Source organism: Carlito syrichta, unplaced genomic scaffold (assembly GCF_000164805.1).
Source record: "Carlito syrichta isolate Samal-C Ts95f unplaced genomic scaffold, Tarsius_syrichta-2.0.1 Scaffold308254, whole genome shotgun sequence".
Classification (NCBI taxonomy): Eukaryota; Metazoa; Chordata; class Mammalia; order Primates; family Tarsiidae; genus Carlito; species Carlito syrichta.
Genome location: NW_007252350.1, coordinates 99,534 through 100,802, shown reverse-complemented (window position 1 = coordinate 100,802; position 1,269 = coordinate 99,534). Strand labels below are relative to the sequence as shown.

Here is a 1,269-nt window from a genome sequence, read left to right as displayed (position 1 = left end):
TGCTGGGCTCCGGCGGTCCTTCCGCCTCAGCCTTCCGAGTAGCTGGAACTACAGGCGCGCGCTACCACGCCCAGCCAATCTTTTATTCATTGTAGAGACGAGATCTCACCAAGTTGCCCAGGCGGGTTTTGAACACGCGGGTTCAGGCAATCCACTCGCCTCAGCCTCCCAAAGTGCTGGGATTATAGGCATGAGCCACTGCACTTGGTCAGATTACTCTTCGTGCTATACAGTTCTACAAATTTTGCCAAATGCATGATGTATACGTGAAACACAGAATTCTTTCACTGCCCTAAAATTCCTCTGTGCTCCCTCCTCTCCCACCTCCTATTCATTCATACCTCTGCCACTCCCAACCCCTGCCACCACGGATCTTTTTACTGTCACAAGTTTGTTTCTTCCAGAATGTCATATTGTTGGAATCACACAGTATGTAGCCTTTTCAGACTAGCTTCTTTCACGTGGCAGCTAGTCTTTTTGTGACTTGATAACTCACATCTTTTTATCACTAAATAATATTTCATTGTATGGATATACCCTTTTCCTCATCGATTCACCAGTTGAAGAACATCTTGGTTGCTTCCAAGTGTTGGCAGTGATGAATAAAATTGCTGTAAATACTGAAGTGCAGATTTTTGTGTGAACATAAGTTTTCAATCCATTTGGGTAAATATGTGCCATGTTCATACCAAGAAGCATGGTTGCTGGATCACATGGTGAAGAGTATGTTTAGCTTTGAGAGAAATCACCCAACGATATTCCGAAGTGGTTGTACATTCTGCCTTCCCACGCAATGAACGAGAGTTGCTGTTGCTTCACACTTCTACCAGCATTTGATGTTGTCAGTGTTCTGGATTTTAGTCATTCCAATAGGTGTGTATTGGTTTTATTCTACAATTCCCTAGAGCATACAATGTTGAGCATCTTTTCATACACTTATTTTCCATCCATATACCTTTTTTTTTTTTTTAATTATTTATTTTAAAGATGAGAGTCAGGCTCAGTGGCTCAGCCTATAATCCCAGCACTTTGGGAGGCTGAGGCTGGTGGATTGCCTGGGCCCACCAGTTCGAGACCAGCCCAGGCAACTTGACGAGATCCCATCTCTGCAATAAATAAAAAATTAGCCGGATGTGGTAGAGAGGGCCTGTAGTTCTGGCTACTCGGAAGCCTAAGGCGGAAGGGTCGCTGGAGACCAGCAGATCGATGTTGGGGTGGCTGTGAGTGTGCCACTGCACTTTAGCCTGGGCGACAGAGTGAGACTCCAGA

General features: G+C 45.1%; 1 protein-coding gene across 1 annotated transcript in view; it reads left to right on the top strand.

Moving 5' to 3' along the window:
• The window catches only part of DESI2 (desumoylating isopeptidase 2), a 60,459-nt gene extending 59,792 nt beyond the window's left edge, over positions 1 to 667 (top strand). The window contains exon 7 of the transcript XR_002482386.1: positions 632 to 667. The gene's annotated coding sequence lies outside the window, so the exon portion shown is untranslated. The remainder of the gene's footprint in view (positions 1 to 631) is intronic.
• The last annotated feature ends 602 nt before the right edge of the window (positions 668 to 1,269 follow it).